At 41.3% G+C, this 18,780-nt stretch overlaps 2 long non-coding RNA genes across 4 annotated transcripts; one reads left to right on the plus strand and one right to left on the minus strand.

The window, feature by feature from the left end:
* Nucleotides 1-9,599: 9,599 nt before the first annotated feature.
* LOC120673829 lies at nucleotides 9,600-15,670 on the plus strand. 3 transcript variants are annotated; one of them, XR_005674884.1, is made up of 6 exons: nucleotides 9,600-13,271; nucleotides 13,412-13,497; nucleotides 13,595-13,954; nucleotides 14,510-14,795; nucleotides 14,950-15,079; nucleotides 15,410-15,670. It is a non-coding gene; the product is annotated as an uncharacterized LOC120673829 (long non-coding RNA). The 3 variants fall into 3 exon arrangements; XR_005674880.1 differs by having other exon boundaries at nucleotides 14,510-15,079; XR_005674882.1 differs by having other exon boundaries at nucleotides 14,579-15,079.
* An 849-nt stretch (nucleotides 15,671-16,519) lies between these two features.
* On the minus strand, nucleotides 16,520-17,025 carry LOC120696007. The gene is made up of 3 exons (XR_005683983.1): nucleotides 16,996-17,025; nucleotides 16,820-16,915; nucleotides 16,520-16,737 (listed from the first exon to the last, which is right to left on the minus strand). It is a non-coding gene; the product is annotated as an uncharacterized LOC120696007 (long non-coding RNA).
* Nucleotides 17,026-18,780: the final 1,755 nt, after the last annotated feature.

Below are 18,780 nucleotides of genomic sequence, written 5' to 3' on the forward strand. Positions count from 1 at the left end.
GAAGTAACCCATGGATGAGCCTAAGGTACCGGTTGGTAACACCAACCGGTACCTAAGGCTCGTCTAAAGGTACCGGTTGGTGGTACCACCCGGTACTAATATAAAAGTTACAACCCGGTACCTATGGAGAGCCTTAGGTACCGGTTGATAATACTAACCGGTACCTAAGGCTCATTCAAAGATTTCATCCACCCCAAAAGTACCGGTATGGAGATGAACCGGTAGCATAGGTACCGATTCATCTCCATACCGGTACTTTTGGGATGGATCTAAGACTTATTTTCTAGTAGTGTTGTCAGCCTTCTATTGCTAGGAAACGTGAACTTGCGAATGAGGGGCATCTGGAAATCAGTTTTCAATACGGCAGTTCATATGTGCAATGTGCAAATGGCCAACTTACTTGCTAATTTAGGTGCCATGCGCTTCAACTGAAGCGAAAGACTCCCATGCCACTTAATTGCCATATTGGACATGGTGCTTGGACAAAGAGCATCCATATGCAATTTCCATCATGCTGCACATTGCATATGGATGCGCTAATAAACAGCACCAGCATCAACTTATGCATTGTAACCGTAGTGTTACATGTCAGTCACGTTGGATCTGTGGTCCAACTGCGTGCCAACCTGCCGAGATTTATTGGCAAATTACTTCACCAAAGTTTGCAGAAACTTGAAAAATAAAGTTCTAAAAAAATCAACAGTGAATGTTTTTTACATCAACAATTGAATTTTTGGGGCCCGTACAAAAGTTGCCAAGTACAGCAGTAAGGACCAAGGTCTACGCGGTTTTTCTTGAAACACAGTACACAGAGACTCACATACGCGCACACCAACTCAGGTTTAGTTTGCATGTGTATTTCCTTTTACGTAAATTATTCACATTAGATCGTAAGTCTCCATATGTAGAAAAAAATAACAACACATAAGGTTAATGGTGATACAGTTAAACCGAGCAGGGACCTGAAATCCTTGGGTATACATCTGTCCTTGTTCGTATTCATTTGCTGGTCAAGCAACTTGTTAATTACTTTGTTAGAGACGTGTCTCATGCATGGGTCGTGCTCACCCTGTTGCCACCCACAGCATATATAGGTCCTCATGATGTGAGATGGCAGAAGCTACACGGCATGGAGTCGATTGCTTAAAAAAATTACAGTGAAGTTTCATCAGTTGTGCCTACCATAAACTAAGGATAATGTTATGAGGCTGTGGCGCAGACGTGTAATGAGCTGTGAATGTGTTCGCTAAAGATTTATCCTGATTTATATGCATAAGAGATATTAATAATACCCACTTGTAATGTTGCAAATCACTCTAATGGACCAAAACTAAGGGCAGATACAGAGAACTACCAATAACCTATACTACTATAATAAGTTCATCACGATCAAGTCAAACCAGGACCATCAGCTGCCTTGACGTTCAGGACAAAGCTTCTCCTCTTTTACCTAAGTGGTCCTATATAGAACCCAGACGACACTGTCACTCTCAATTCATCGGTGGCCTCCCTTTGGCATCACGACTTCATTACCAATAATAAAAATTCTCAACTGGGTATCAAATTGAGCAGGATCCACTTCATCCAACATTAGTCCTACACTGCTAGTCAACCTGAATCTTCTTGTAGGATGAGCCATATATAGATGCTCCAGTTCAGCCGACCACTTCCAGAAATTTACCCTACAATGAGCGAGAATACCAGTAAGCTAAAAAAACATAGAAGTTTGAACCAAATGCAGTTTACAAGTAATGTTGCTAAATGAAAACATTTCAGTATAAAAACTTTTCAACACGAAAGAAAGTTTAAGGTGCCATTTTTACATAACACAGTTTATAACCATGTGTATATTAGACTACAGTTGGAAGTCTAACAATTCTACAAAACAAATTAAATATGTATATTTGTGACAAGTTTAATTTGAGAATGCCTTTTTCTATATCATGCACTTGTGTTAGCTATAGCATTGAAGAAAAAAGTTTGATTTACACCCCTCAAGTATATATAGCCAAAGTTTAAATAACCCCCTAAACTATAACTTGGTTTAATTTACCCCCTTAACTATATCATTTAGTTCATTTTACCACATAATACAATTTGTTTTTTTTGTTTCTCCATACACAAGTTGAATTTTAATTTCAAATTTTGCAGTGTAGTAAATGTATATTTAAAAATTATTATAAGTTTTCATCATTATTTTTCATATAATTTTAAACTCTAATGATTAATTTATTATTAAATATTCTAATCTATCAAAATAATGAATAAAAATTATATTGTATTTTTTCTAACATGTGTTATTATGTGTACTATCATCTTGTAAAATTTCAACTTACAACTCCACCTATGCATGGAGAAATGAAAAGGACAAATTATATTATGGGATAATTTGAACCAAAGGGCATAATTTGGGGGGTAAAATGAACCAAACAAGTTTAGGGGGGTTATCCGAACTTCGGCTATATTTGATGGGAGTAATTTAGACTTTTCCTATATTGGAACTAGTATAGTATTTTAATTTAGAAAAAAGTCTAGTTTACACCCTCGAACTATTACAAAAGACTGAATTTTAACGTTCAGCTACAGAACCGGACAAGTTTGGCCATTAGTGTGGTTTCAAATATGGTTTTATATTTTAATAACAAAAATAAAAATTTCAATTAGATATAAAAAACAAAACTAATTCATTTTAAATTACAAAGATATGAGAGGGGTACTAAAATTTTTCTAAAAATTTAACCTATCTATTGTGGATCTATTTGAATCTTTATTTATTCAACTATAAGAAAATAAAAACTAGGAATATGAAAAAATTGGATCCGAATAACTAAAAAACTAGAGTGCCAATAGATAAAAAAATAACTTACTTAGGGTATTTACAATCAGCGTAGAAACTAGTTTCATATTTTTCTGATTTAAAATAACTTACCTATGAATTTTTTAGTTTAAATTTAAATCTTCTTTATTTTTTAAAAACCCACCTTTGGAACCACCTAAGGGCCAAACTTGCCCGATTTTGATAGTTGGATGTTCTCTGTTATCCTATTTTTTATTTGAAACATTGGATTTCTGTTATAGTTCGAAAGTGTAAACTGAACTTTTTCCTTTAATTTGGCAAGCCTGGCAGTGAACAAATTCAAACCACCGCACCTAGTCTGCCCCTCCCACATACGACAGTTTGAGGCAATACTGGCCAATTATAAGATGTATTTTAGAAGTAATAGGAATTTTTTTTTGAGAAAAGAAGTAATAGGAATTAGCCTACCCCAACTTGCTTGGGAAAAAAAGCTATGTTGTTGTTGTTGTGAAAAGAAGTAATAGGAATTCATAATACAATACAACCCAATTTGGCATTAGGGTAGCACACCCAGCGGTCGGCGCCAAAGAGATGTGTGGCTTGGCAAGCTTGTAGTATTATCAGGACACTCCGCAGCTAGCACTAAGGAAAATATATAGGGCCCGCGCACGTACATGTGTGTGTGGTTATTATTTGGGGTGTTTGCTGGAGGATCTGGAGAGAAACAAGGTAGAGGGAGGGTGCGCCCTCGTAGAACTGCACTTCTTGTATCACTACCTAGCTCCGTTACTAATTATTTGACATTTGTAGAGTAATTCCTTAGGGTATTTACAATCAGCGTAGTGTTGTGCCTTTGATTTTTTATGTTTGCACCGTATGGAAGCAAGTTTATGTTCTTTATGTCCTTCAAGTAAAGCGGTCCAAGAACACAAGAACATCGGCCGCTTTTAAAATTTCCTGAGCCAGGGATCAATTAATGAAAGCCTTCGACTTGGTATGGACATGTTCCATTTTCTCTTTCCCCAACAGAACAGAACTCAAAAGAAAAAAAAGGTATTTATTATTCCTATCAACTGTAGTTGAAACAATTAAACATACATGTTCTAAGTTGTACATGTCCATCAGAATAGCTACAAACACACAAACTTCATACCAGTATCTCAGAAAACAATCTACAAGTCCATATGAAACAAAAGAACAAACTGCATGATTTTATTGACCACTAACTCCTACTGTGGTAAATACATAAGAACACATTTTGAAGATTATTGTGTCTACAATCGTCACAAGCATATGGAGTCAGTGCCTATATGATCCAAGTGGATAACAATGACATTAGCTTGGGGGATACACCAAACCACTGTGTTTCGAGTAACATATATGTGGCTAATGGCCAACGCCATCACTTGGGGTCGACCATAGAACTCGACCATGTCCATCGCTGCCAATGTTAGCCGGTTCACTGGCTGGCGGTGCCAATCCCCATACTTGTGCATCATGCAAGCATGGACTAGCACTACCAGTGGCACTACTAGTTACGACGGAACCCTTCTTGTCATGAACACGATGATCATTTCTTGCAAACATCCTAGCAGCTTGCAGACTAGATGATGAGGCCAAGAGGAACATGCAAATGACCAAAACTGCACGGCTGGTAGACATGGTGCTACCGTGTTACTAAAACTTCTGCTGTGTTCTGAATAGGGATGTGTGCAGCTGAGTTCTGTTATGATCTTATACTAAGAATCTAAGATGTTTAGCATATTTATAGGGAAGAAACTAAAGCATCTGATGTTGGGAAGCTTCAAGGAAGAGCAAGCAGGGTCAAGTTTCGTTGTCGAAGTCAGCCAACTTGGACTTGCAGGGGTATATCATAGTTCCCTCAGTCGGAGGAAAAAGCTTTTGACAGATTCTATGTCGACCACAGCTATTTGTTTGGGATTTGATTGTGTGACATAGGACAAGTAACCCAAGTTTTTGCTGGCTCCATCACGTAGGGAGAAAACATCCATTTAGCATTAATTCATGTGGTCCAAACTATCTGAGCAATATGCAGGTTCCTTGAGATCAACGTCAACCATTCAATTGATGATGACAAAGTAAATAGTGCATGCACATGCTCTAAGCTCTATGTCCAAGAGATTGAGGTACAAATAAGAATTCTTCCCTTGGAAAAAAAATGCCAGCTTACCACGCTTTCGTAAAAGTATTTTAACTTTGACTAGCAAAAATCTTCACACAAATTTAGGTTGGTTATTTCAAAGGGAATCCATTCTACATGCATGTGTAAGTAACTACTCCCACCTGCATACCTCATAATATAGGACGTGCCTGACCTAACAAAGCATGCACATGGAGTATCTGATCATAGTAGACCATCTTTGATGGTCTATAAGTTGGGCATGCAAGCATATACTCTATAGAGTATATGAATGTACTCATTTTTATGTACCCATGGTATAATCACAATATATTATAAAATAGGGGCTTTTGAATAGTTCCTTATTGCTCGCTTATCTTAGAATTAGTATATGAATATACTTAGAGTGATAAATATGTAGATATACGCATAGTGGTATATTAATGATGGGGGTAGCTACATATGCGTGTGTAGATAAAACTCATCCTTTATTTGAATTGCTGATATATGTATGTATGTATGTACGTATACCTAACAAATTACATTGAATGTCAAATAAAGCGTTGTTTGACAACCAAGATGAGCCCCAAAATAGTGATTCAGCAGCAAGCTAAGACCGTACTATACTCAGTAATAGTTGGATTCATGATGAAATTGTGGGACAATGTGGATGGGTCTAGGACGAATATAGTGATATAACAGGAGTAAATGATGCTACTATTTATGTACTTTGGCTAAAGCAATAACATGGGCTTCACTTCGGTAGTACCTCCGGTGTAGACTAAATATATACACAGCCTGTGTGGAACGCAAACTATATTGTCATCAACTTTTTTAAGATTAAGGTTAAAATGCACACCGATTTATTATAACAAGGAAACAAGGGCCATGCTCTGAGTTCACAAAAATGTTACACAACCCAAAAAAGCTCATGCTAGATGTCGTTAAAGCTCCAGAAAGGAGGCCACATTAATGTGACCCTTGGCTAGGCTTCCACTAACAGGAAGCCACACCAATCTCAGTGGAGTTGATGACATGATGTACTTGGAGAGTCACAGGCCTCTTGATTTGAAGCTTTGTTAACAGCTAGTAGGGGAACAAGTCAAATTCAATTCCCCCATCATCGTGAGTACAATGGAAACTTAGATATGTATGGAAAAACAGTTTTCAACAATTTATATCACTAGAACTCAATGTCTTTCATGTGAACTTGACCTTGCACAAATGGCCGCTCATGACCGACACGAAGTCCCCATCAAGAGCACTCGAAAACAAGCTAGCATGCATCCCAAAAAGCAAATGTGAAAACGACAATCAGAACGGTAAGCACAAGTGAGAATGACACTGAATCTTAGATGGGTGTGCTTGTGGCATATTCCTTTTGTATGAGATCAATTGGAGTAACTATGGCTACTACTATAATGACTATATATGTAGTTATATAATTATGATTGCACTGCGTTGATGTATTCTTCTACATTAAAATAATTACTTCTAGCACTTATTACATCTTACTATTCTAAACAGTTTTGTATGCGCACTACTCAATTTTAGGCAAATCATATATTGCAGAACATGATGATGCACATTTGAAAATAAAGTTGGGGGCGGGGAGAGGGGTAATTCTTATTTTTTATATTGTTACATATAAATATTAATTAGTAAAATAACTCGAAATAGACGGTCACTCTGTTAGGCTGGCTTATCAACCAACCAGGCAGTAGTGTTTTTTTCTCACACTAAATCAGCATCAGCCACCAGCCACTAGCTAGCCAACAATACTCAACAAATCAGTACCAGCCACCAGCCACCAGCCACAGCCAAGCAAATGGAGTAGAATCTACATATCGGCATCGGTCATTTACTGGAAATTTGGAACCAGGACAAGTTTTACTGCATGGATTGTTGTGTTCCTGGCCCTTCCAAATTGGTGCTGTCTTCAATATATGTAGTCCAAAAGTTTATAGTATGTATGTGCATCTACGATATTGAATGTGTCATTAAAACTTTTCAATAAAGTTGTGCCCTCATAACTTTCAGCCAGAACAGTATTTGACAACTGGTTATTTCTGTATAGATACTCTACTATTTAGTAAGCTTTTCCCAAAAAAAGGACTGTTTAATATGCTATAGACTACCCCCATAAAAACCTGCTTGATACATCTCCACTAGCTGCTTACAATTTTTTTTAGAAAAAAGAAACTTCAGGGTATGACTGCATACAGACAATTTTTATAGAATTATGAGGAACGAGAGTACTCTATCCTGCTTGTGATGAGTGAATTGTCAACCGTGCGGTGTGATCGTGCGCTTGGTCTTTGGATTGCAGGTACACGGGCGTCGAGTGTCGACGGGGAGCTGCCGTGGAGGTGCTGTGGCTGATGGACCGTGCGGTGGACGGCGGTGAAGGGAAGCCGGGACCGGAGCTCGGACCGGGCGGCAGCTGTGGCGTCCACTCCTAGATCGAGGGCGCAAGCGGCGACGGAAGGCGGGTTTCTTGGTTTGCGCCACAAAACCAAGGAGGCGGACGGCGGTTGAAGACGCCAAGTCGTGGAGGCACGGGCGTCGGTCTCGGGACTGACGGAGGCGACGGGCGTCGACGGCGTCTAGGGCCTCGCTGCGGGCGAGGAGGTGACGGGCGTCGGGCGGCGTCTAGGGCCGTCAGAAGGCCGAGGCGGGAACGGCGTCTAGGGCCACGGCGTGGAGGCGGGAATCTTCCCGCGCGTGAGGTTTTGGCGGTTTTCTCAAAACCGGCCACTTACCCGGGTTTCGCGGACCCTCCAAAACCGCGGACTGGATCTTCATCAAGACGGCGGCATCGTGGAGAAGACTTCGTTCCGAAGAAAGAACCTCGCCCGTCGGATGAGATCGTGTACAGGGGGTGTTGCAGGCCAACCGGTCTGACCGGTCCCTGGCACCGGTCAGACCGGTCTAACCAACCGGTCAGACCGGTCCAGCGTACCGGTCTGACTGGTCCCGCGGGTATAAATACCCCTTCACTTGTGTTAGGTTAATTGCGGCTTTTGTAATCTACTCGTGGACACCTCTGTTCTCCAGGCCGCCGCCCCTGCATCCCCCTCCCTCTGTTCCTCTCGTTTGAGTTGATTTTGTCCATGGATTGTTGAAACCTTGTAAGGGATTTGATTGGGAAAGGAGGCCCTATCCTCCTCGTGCCCTCTAGGCTTATGATTTGATTCAATCCCCTGGTTTTGTGCCTTGTGCAATAGATTTTCGATTTCGTTTTTGGCACACTTGATTGAGAGGAGGCTACGAGTTCTTTGCTGTGATTCCCGTGCTCCCAACTCTGACCTAAACCCTCTGGAATCACTGGCGTGTTCGAATTCGAGTTCTTGAGTGTTTGAGAAAACCCCAATCCCTTTTGATCTCCCCCATAATTCTCACGATTCGTTGATCTTTAGGACGAGATCTTTTGGGGATATGTTCACGGGGTAAGGGCGAAGCAATCCCCCAAGTTTCATCGGTTTTCGTGGTCGTTTGCTCGGGATTTAACGTTTGAATCCAATTTCTCGGGGGTTTTTCTAGGTGCTACCGGTCAGACCGGTAGGCACGACCGGTTAGACCGGTCCAGCGCACCGGTCAGACCGGTCCAGCGCACCAGTCAGACCGGTCCTGGCAGATCAGTTCTGCAGTTTTCCCAATTCGCTTCCGATTTGATTCGTGGTTTCGCTCGCTCGTTCGAGGCCTTTTGTGTTGGTTTAGCTTTTCCATAGCTATTCCAAACTTTGGACAGAACGCTTGAGGGCTTGGGTGATTTTCGGGATATAGGCCGACAGTTCGAATTTCGGAAGAAATTTTGATCGGCTCCCATTCACCCCCCTCTGGTCGCCGGCTTCGGTCCCACAAATTATCAGCTCAAGAGCTGATAAAAATAAATAAAGAAAAGTGTACACAGTGAAGGAAGTAGCTCAAAGCAAAGTCTACTGTTGTTTCTTAATCCATTATTGGCAAAGATATCCATAGCCATGACCCTCTACTTCCAAGTGAATAATCTTTTCTTTTAAGATCCATATATGTGAATGGTATTTGATAGAAATAAGTGCACATAAATGGCATAAAACTATATGGAGGAAATCATCTGTTGCTAAAATTTACAATAAATAAATTTTCTTATAAATAGCATTACATTTCCCATAGATACTTAACTCTAGCCTCAAAAATCAGTTTGCCCTACAGTCACAGTTTTGAACTTATATTTTTGTAGAAGAGTGGTGCACATGATCTCTTTATCATTCACCGAGTAAGCATATAAAGTTCATGCAGATGGAGAACTATATATGTATGTGTTCTCAATCAAAATGGTATATGAGACAATAGATTACTGGCTCGGGTGCACAAAAGTACACGACAAAGGGCGTTGTGACCCATCATAGACACAGTCACAGGTATGCTTTCCCTGGAAGGGTATAGTTGCTATCAGAAATCATCTCTAAGTCTGAGGAGACCAGTGAGCACGGAACATCTCTAACTGAATTTGAACTGTGGCTAGTAAACACATAATTTGTAGTTAATAGGACTCGAGAACAAGTCTCTTACCTTGAAAATATGGGTGCCTAAGATTGGACTAGCCATATACTGTCATAAGTCTGTATATGTCAGCTTTTAATCCACCAAAATTTAGTCAAAGAGGAGTTATCCACCAAAATTTAGTCAAAGAGGAGTTATTGATTTATGTATTATCTATCTCAGACATCTAGCAGCACTAGGCACAAAATTGATTTTAATGCTAACATCGATAGGAAACACACAGAGTTAATTGCGAGACCTAACTGGATGTGCCTAATAACCTGAATGCCATGGAACCTATGGACGACAAATGTTTAGTGGTTCACATAGAGAAAATAGTCGAGTCTTACCCTTTTTTCCTTCTGCTAGTTTCATTGCAAAGATAAAGTCAATAATTTTCCAAATTAAGGACAAATTCAACCTGGCCGTGACTTGGACGTAGCCCCTTTGTGACTGGTGTTGATACTGTTTTGTTTTATTCAGTGTGTACCGATATCTTTGGACTAACCATATCTTACATGCTTTCTCAAATTCCATATTTAGCAATACCTCCTAGTAGATGCTAGTTGCTAGGATCGTGACCGATTAACCTAGAGTACAGGGAACGTACATCGATAGAGCCAAAGGACACGCGCGGTGCTAACCTAACAAACTCTACTTGTCATGGCTAGCAATACCAGGTAGTTTGCGCCCCCCCCCCCCCCACCCCACCCCACACACACACAGTTTGAGCATTGTTGGTATGGACGCACAAAGTGGTCTTGAAGTCCTAGAACAATGGTGATGCCCCCTTGGTCAAGATGTCGGCGAACTGCTGGCATGAAGGGATTTGAAGAACAAGAAATCAATGATAACGATGGCATTTGCTGAAAGCCTGAACTTGAAATGGATTTATTTGCTCATTTGTTCACTGTGGTCTGGGAGAAGGATTCACTTTTCCTGACAGTAAGTTTCCTTTAAACAACGATTGTGTCCTAACTATCAGATTAATTGCATGTCAATATCTTTGGGCCTCTGGATGTCAAAACTCTGGATGAATTCTGATGAGCTTCAATCGGTACCGAGGAGAAGATCAATGTGACTCGGGCGTCTGCCCCCGCATCATCCTAGAGGCGACCCGGGCGGCGCCGCCTCCCATCTCTCATCACCAACCCCCAAACCCTAGCTCAGGTGGCTGTCGCCGCCATCGCCGCGACGGCTAGCGGCTGAGCCGAACTTGGTCTCGGCACGCTCCTCCTATCCCTTTCCTTCACTCCCTTCTTCCCCCGCTTCCCCTGCTCCGTTGGCTCCAAGATCATTCAGGTCGCCTGCCAACCGCCACATTTGTCGGCTTCCGGGTGGCCAATCGTTAGATCCACCGCCCCCTTGTTGGTGATATGCCCAAGAGACAATCATGTGTGGGCCGAATATTGATCCGAGAAAGATTAGAACCTTAATGGGCCTCCGGCGTGATGGCCCATTATTGGGGTCTATATAATGAGGGGCAGGGCTAGGGGCGGATGACGACTCACGCGCCATAAACCCTAGCCACTGCCGCCTCGCCACAAAACCCTAGCCGACCACGCGGTGCTAGCACACCAGCGACCGGCGTTCCCACCCTGTACGTGTGGACTTCGTGGAGGCGTTGCTGCTGTTGCGACGCTGATCGGCGAGGAGGAGACGGAACGACTACTTCCCCTACTTCGACGTGCGATTATGTTGGATGAGTCTACTCCAACACATCTTCCGCTACGCTGCGCATCGAGGGGTAATGATCCATGATCATCCGCTTACATGAGATCCTAATGCGGTAGAATTAGGAATTCTTGCTAGCGTAGCGGTCCCATTTCCTAACACCCCTGTCCCGGATCCATCGTTTATAGGCCCAGGGTGGCCTTCTCCCTCTCGTCGGCGCCGCCTTGAGGGCTGTGGCTGGTGGCCATCGATTCGTGCCATGGTGACTGCGGCCAACATGATTTGATTGGGATCCCGTCGACGATGGTGCCCGCCGTGCCTCCTAGTGCTTGCGTTGCTGGCACTATTGAGGGGTATGCAGCCTTCCCGTTCTTCATGGTGGGGGCCGCCACCATCGGCGGTGGCCACCACCGCTACCGGTGGTCTGCCCCATCAGTCGTCACCGTGTGCTGCCCCTTACCTTCAATTCTTCATGCCGAGGGAGGCAGAAAGCCGTCAGAGTTGTCCTCTTCTTATTTGATCTCAAGATGGAGGACGTATTCTTCGCTCATGTGGTCTCCGCCATGGGGGCTTGCCTCCGATTGCCACCCCCCGTTGGGGTCCTGCTGGGCACTCTATGGGCATTCTAGTAGAGCTGATCCAGGTGAAAATCAAAGAACCGACTTACTGGTTCAGGCGGCCGCAACATCTTAATGTTTCTCTCCTCTTGAGGAATCTTTGGAGACCTTGATGGCAATACCATGGGTGATCGGAAGGCACAGGACCGTCGATGATCCTTACATTAAGTGTTTCTATGAAGATAGTTGATGATGCGAGATTTTTATTACGATGTGAGGACCAAAGCAAGGTTGAAGGAAAGACGTAAAAGAAGATTGAAGCTTAGTCTTTCACTTTCTTTCTTTTTTCTTCCTTTCTTGTCTTTTGTGTTCCTCGGTTGGAGGTTTATAGTCTAAGTACTCGTGTACGCTTAGCCAGATGTATTTCTTTGTGGTCATAGGCATTCATCCGTGAATGTTTAAGATTGGGTTTTTCCCTTAATCTAAAAAACCAAAGTCTCCTTGTTCTGTTTGTTTCTTTCAACATAAATTTTGTTTGAGTTGATATTCAAAAGTTTATTTTATTTCGAGATCAAATCGATTTTGTTTGCATGAATGCACCTAGAGAATGGTCGGCATTCTTCTATAGTTGATCTCTTTTTGCATCTTCTCTTTAACATAGCAACAATTGCTTTGTGTGGTATGTCAGATACCTCCAATCAGTAACAGCTTGCTGAAAACAGTGCACAATGAGTTTCAAATTCAACACATTGTATATTTGTATGCATGAGCTACAAGAAAGTATTGCTAGTGTGTTCAACTACAAGCTGGTACCTTGTGGTTGCCCGTGTATACTACAAGCTGTGCACAGGACCCATGTTCTTCAGTTGTTTTGGGTAGGATAGGAGTAAATTAGTTTTAATTTATTAGCTACCCCCACGCTGGACTAGTTTGCCTACACAAGCCTTGCATTTTTTTCTCTTTTTTAAAACCATGGGTTCATAAAAGAACATTCTGTTTGTAGGTGTCTTTCACTCAAACTTTCTGTGAATTGAATTTCGAAATGAGAAGCTCTGTTTATTGTTTAAAACCAAGGCAGTTTGTAATATGAACAGGGGTTTAACGAGCATGATTATCTCTTTTTGTTGCGGCAGGTATTAGTAGTGCAAATATGGATCTAACAAGTGCACGAAACAATGGTTGATATTATATGGATATCTCTATCTCTATCTCTATCTCTATCTCTATCTCTATCTCTATCTTTGATGTGTGCTGTAGGGCAATCCTGCAAGGTCTTCACCGGAATTGCTCTAGAGTCAAGACACGGTTCCATCGCAGCCGGCTTCGAGAGGATCAAATCTGGTGGTTCCACTATAGCGGCGTGGCCATCGTGTTCGGCAACCTCACAGGCATCGTCCCCTTTCCGCCTCTCTATTCCCCGACCCGTCGACTCGGACAGGCCACCGATGATTTTGCATGGTGCGTTACTCCAGTACCGGTTCCCCTCCCCATTGGTCAAGCTTTTTTCTTTGTAGTTCCAAGCAGGCGCAGGCGCAGGCGCAGGAAGGTGCAACAAGGGGGGATGAGGAATGATAGCATGGTGAGTTGCCGATGTCATTTAATTTTATTCCATTGGTCCTGAGATCATTTTGCTCCAATGCCTGAAAATATCGATGATCTATGGCTTTCTTTCTGAAACATTGAATGTGTAAATAGGAGCCATCTTTTCTCTGTCTGCAGGTTCTTGCATTGAAGGTGCATTCCTTGAATATGATGCACTGTGACCTGAAGTCTGACAACCTGTTATGGGCTATGGCTATATAAAGGTAAATGGGTATCAATTGCTATTTTTCAGCTTTCTCCAATTATCAGTCAATGCATGCTTGACTTTTTTCCCCCTTGGATGGTGCATACTGATTTCAGGATATTGAAAGTTGGCCTTATCAACAGCACGGACGGCCTATGTCAGGCCCAGACATGAGCAGCAACCGCTAAAGTTGATCGCAAAGGACATGTAGACTACATGGCGCCCAAGGTTCTGTGTGGCATGGCCCATGGTTGGACACTGCCTGCTGCATCTTGTGCTTGTAGTTTCAGTGCTAATGGGAAGGGAAGTGTGAACTGTGAAGTCATATTCAGTGACATGGTCCTAAGTCCTGTGGTCATAGCAGTAGCACGATGTGTATTTTGCTGGAGGGTTTCAAAGACACATCAAAGGTTATCTTATAGAAGACAAGTGTTGCATTGAGGCTGAAGTCGCAGTCCTTTGATCCTCCAAGACAGGTGATTTTTGAGAGCTTATGCGAAGTGTTATTCTCGCTAGAACCAGCTATATTGAGATTATGCCTGAATATTGTTTTGAATATATATGAATATATCAATCCTGTAGGCTCCCCACAGAACAACCCCTCCTTGAACTAATTGTCTTTTTAGAGTAGCTGAAGAATTGTTTTTGTTTGTCCATACTTTACAGTCTTTGTTAATTTGGCAATAAAAGCTTCCACATTGAGATATAATAGTTTTAACATTTTTGATACTCTCATTTTTTTATCACTGTTGTGTACACGAGACACTGAATTGGGTGAATAGAGACTGTACTTGAGTTCGTTTGTTTCCATGTAACAAATCATATATGTTCTCAGTTATGATTATTTGATATTATATTATGTAATGCAAAAAACACACTTATCTCTTTCTACTTCTTTTTTTGATAAGAGCCACACTTATCTTATTGACTTGTTACTGGAATTCTCATGGCGCTCGAAATATTAATGTTCCATGTAGACTCCATTTGCACTGTGAGGAATACTTTCAAAATCCCTGCTGAATTCTTTTCAGAATAGACAATGCTCCTTATGCCTTAACTGTGTTCCCTTGCTCCAACATTAGACCACTCTTACTGTAAAGGCTACCGATGATGTATGTGGCTGTACACTTGAGAAAGGATATTCATATCTTGCTTCTGCTTAATAAATCCACGTCAAAATCAGGCAAGTATATTTCGATGTAAATCCTTTTGACTATGCAGTTTGTGATAATTAATGTGCTTTCCTTTTCCAATTCCAACTTCAGTTTAGTGCACTACTTTCCTCTCAGAAAATTGCAAAAGGCAACCATGAACAACGTCAGTGACCTTGTTATTTCAATTGCTCCTTGATCTTTTGCTTCCATTTCTTGTCAGTTTCAGAAGTTCTTAAATCTATTTATTTTGTTGGTATCTAGACCTGATGTATCTATTGATGTATCTATTTCTAAAATTGTCAGATTTTTTTTGACAGCCATCCAAGATCCCCTCGACGTCAGCCCCATATATGTCCCTACCAGACGCCAGCCCAACCTCTGCAAGATCGCTGATGACTCCAAGCCGTACGTAGCCTCCACCACTTGATTGACAACACTGCTCCCATGGTGAGTCCATTTGCCTCATTATTGCTGGAGCATGCCTAATGCCTCAGGCAGATAAATCATACACGACACATATATAAATTCTACATTTATTATGAAATCAAATATTAATTAAAAAAACTAATGGCTTGAGCAGTGTATTATTGCCGCAAGACTTAGCTTATTGGCTCATCAGGTAGATCAAATTTATAAGTAGAAATTTATTTGTGGTTGGTATCATAATTTAGCTTCAGTGTATGTTTCTTCTCTTTGTACTATGCTGATTTTCAAGTAATTCGATTCGATATCCCTAGCTTAGTCTTATAATGTTTCCTATCTTTCCCCTTTTTTCAGGCTGTAATGGAGTGTGGAGCTTCTTCTAAAGTTTCTGAGGCAATGAAACATATCATGGAGACTTGTCACGCATGTCGTTTCTTAATTACTTGTAGTTATTTGTATCATTAGAAGATATTTGTTCTTTTTTCTGTTGTGAATGATGCACTGACTTTTGGGCAGTTCATGAAATGATTCAATATTGAACATAATATCATTCTAATTGTTTGAAAAAATGTTGCTTCATCATGTAACATCTGGATACATCTGTAATTCGTTGCATTCCAATTTGGTTCCCTTATTTCTATCTTTTTTTTTGGCTGCTTTGTGTTTTTGTGAAGTGTAATTTAGCCGTGTTTTCTCATGAATATCCAGGCGGTTCATATTAACCATGATTACATATTATTACTAGAGGTTCTAGCCAAAAACCATCGGTGTTAGTGTTTATTACTAGGCATTCAGTTATAGTATTGTGCAACTATAGCATGCTGTTAAGATTAATATCAAACCTTTTCATGCTCCATGTATTGTTAGAAAAGTTTTAGATCCCGTAGCAACGCATGGGCATATACCTAGTAAAAATTACTAATCCTATAGATGTACGGCGGCCCCCGGCACTGTTGCCCTGTTCATTTGCCCTCCCCTACTGCCAGTCCCTGCGGCTTTTCCCTTCCAGAACAACCGAGAGGATAAGCTCATGAGGAAAAGAAAAAAACAGGGGAAAAGTAGAGCCGTTGTTCTTCTCTCCGCCTCGCTATTCTCTGACTTTACGAAGGAAAGGCACGCGTGGCTTTACACCTGCGGTCCCGCCCGATGCTCACCACTTCCAGTCAGCCTAAGTATCCAGCATTTCTGTGTGGCCCGGCTCCCATTATCAGCCCAAGTAAGGCCCAATCTGAGAAAAAGGAAAGCTGCCTCATGGTGCTATCTGGTTGCCGGCCGCCGACGCCGCCTATTTGCAATTTTCAGTATAGAAACACCAAGTATAACATTCCAAAAGCTGCAAACAATGAGGCTTCTGGAGCTCAAAATACACTAGCTCCAAACATTCCACCAAAAACTGCTACTACAACAATGAATTTCTATAGTTAGCCCTACAGTTTGCATGGTTTCTAGAGCTCAAAATATACTAGCTCGAAATGTTCCACCAAAAGCTGCTACTACTGCAATTAATTTCTACAGTTAGCCATATATTTTGCATGCCTCCAGGAGCTCCACCTATTATCCTGAAATAACAAAATATCATCATAAAAGAACAAAATATCCTTGCACATGACAGGAGCTACTAAATGATGCTGTAACCCCTAAAGAAGATCTTGAATAGGCATATCATCAATTTCGCTAGGACCCTGCAAAACACAAATAAAAAATTAAAACAAGGCAATAATTGAAAATAGTTTAGAGAAATGAGAGAGCAATATGGAAAACTACCGTAAGCAAATCTCTAAAGCTAGTGAAGGCATTGCAATCCACATGAGAATTGTCAGGTGGTACTTGACTTTCTACATTACAACCACCCTCTTCATGCTGCATAAAGCATAAACCTTGCTGTTTAGAAAGTAGCAGTAAATAAAAATACTATATTGAAAGGGTTTTCAGCAGCATACAGTAGTTTTATTTGGCACTTTCTTTTTATATTTCCGTGTCTTGTCAAGCCAGCTTCTATGTCTCTTCGAACTTCTTGGTTGAACCTCTTTTTTCTTTAGGCGTGCAGCACTAAGCAAAGCCTCATCTTGGTGAACATCAGGTTGGGGTGCTGATTCACTCAATATATTTGTAGAGGTGCAGATTTTGTCCTTTAGCTGCTTACCAAAAAGTTCAAGTGCATCGTCCATCAACAAGGAATATTCTGTAGACCTTGCAGCTTCATATGCCAAATTCAAAGTTTTTTGAGACAAAAACCTATAGCGGATCATAGCGTCCAGTTTTGGATTTTCAATGATCCTTCTTCCTTTGCTGTCATGTATGTGTTCCCTCCCTTGCTTCCCTTGTCCAACGCTTCAGAACATAATGGGCTGGTAATAACTTAATATTCATCAAGTCAAGAACTTTCAAAGCATGGGAACACAATACCCCAGTCCTTGTAAATTGGTAACAACTACATGATGATGCTTGCTCTAAAGGATCGCCTACCACTATGCGCTCTTGTTCAGAACTTAAGTCACCATTAGCCCTCACTATTGCTACTGCATATGTGTCATTTCCACTCAAAGGTCTAGCACATGCAGCCATGCTTCTTTCATATTCGGTCTGGAATGCTTCAAATATGGGGTGTGTGTATATTTTGCTGGCTTGCACTAACATAGGTGTATTCATTCTTATTCTAGGTAGCTTTTTTCTAGCTTCAAATTCTTCGTCTAGCTCTTTGTTTCTTTTTGTTTGCACAGCCCTTTCAAAATGCTTCAAGAATCGAATGATGTCTAGATCTGATTTCAAATGGTCTTTTAGGTCACTATTGAAACTCTCACTTAATTGTGTGCTTCTCATCCCCAATGTGAAAACATCCCTCATGTAACATTCAGCCCATTGTTCTTTGAACTTGTAGATGTTTTGCAGCCATGATGCCTTCTTCTTGTCCACCTTATTTATCATGATGTCAAATGCTTCATCAAAGGCTACTTTGTCCTCAATGTCATACATGCAAGCACTAAACTCTGTGAGAATGTGAGGCTTTTTGTTGTCCTTGTCATCATCCTTTTTATCCTTTTTACTGTCACTCAGGTGCTTGGCAGCATTTTGCATTATGTGAAAGGTGCACAGTCCATGCCAAGATTCGATAAATACCTCCCGAACAGCCTTTCCCATTGCAGAGTCTTGATCTGTAAATATAGTTCTAGGATGTTTGCCATTGTGTGCAGCTAGAAAAGCCTTAAAAAGCCATGTGAAAGAAGCACATGTTTCATCAAACATAAGAGCAGCTCCAAAAATAACTGTCTCTCTAAATTGATTGAACCCAACAAAGACACCAAAAGGCCTATATTCTTTGTTTGTGCCAAAAGTAGTGTCAAAGGTGACAACATCCCCAAAGTGAGCATAATCAATTATCATTTTAGCATCAGCCCAAAATATATTGCTTATATGTTCTTCACAATCCAACTGAAGCGCATAGTGAAAAGATGGGTTCTCAGATATCTTGTCTTGAAAATACTTCAACATGCTTCCTGCTTGACCATATGCCAACTCCCTTTGGCGTCTACCTTGTAAGTAATTTTTTTGATCACGACAAGTGTAGCTAAGATTGATTGCTCCTCCAACCATCCGACTAGCCAACTCATGTGCTGCTTTTGGCCTAATTCCTGAATCATCCGCGGCCTCAATTTCAAAAGCTTGCACTTCTGAAATCCTTCTCTGTGATAGCAGCAGATGAAAGGTTTGTGGCAAGTGAAGAACAT

The sequence above is a fragment of the Panicum virgatum genome, chromosome 2K, assembly GCF_016808335.1.
Source record: "Panicum virgatum strain AP13 chromosome 2K, P.virgatum_v5, whole genome shotgun sequence".
NCBI lineage: Eukaryota > Viridiplantae > Streptophyta > Magnoliopsida > Poales > Poaceae > Panicum > Panicum virgatum.